We start from the raw sequence: 368 nt of genomic DNA on the forward strand, positions 1-368 counted from the left end.
TAAAAAAATTAATAAAAATCAATCAATAACAGATATTCGTATTAAACTGTTTTAAACAAAAGTCTTTGGTTATAAAATTCTCTCTCTCTCTCTCTATATATATATATATATCAGATTTTTCTTGTGGACCTCTGTACAGATGTCCTTGTCCTACATACTGCTATATAAGTAAAATCTATTAATTAATACAGTATTCTTCTTTTGCCAAACCACCGCCAATTTCCTTACTTTCATCTAATCCTATTCATTATAGATTACTACAAGAGAAAATTTTAAATATTTTTTTAAATCATCTTGATTTCAAACTTGACGTTTTTATCCTTTTTTCTTCTTTCCTTTCTCTGTTTCTGGAAATTATTTTCCTTTCA

Source organism: Eurytemora carolleeae, unplaced genomic scaffold, assembly GCF_000591075.1.
Source record: "Eurytemora carolleeae unplaced genomic scaffold, Eaff_2.0 scaffold1195, whole genome shotgun sequence".
Classification (NCBI taxonomy): Eukaryota; Metazoa; Arthropoda; class Copepoda; order Calanoida; family Temoridae; genus Eurytemora; species Eurytemora carolleeae.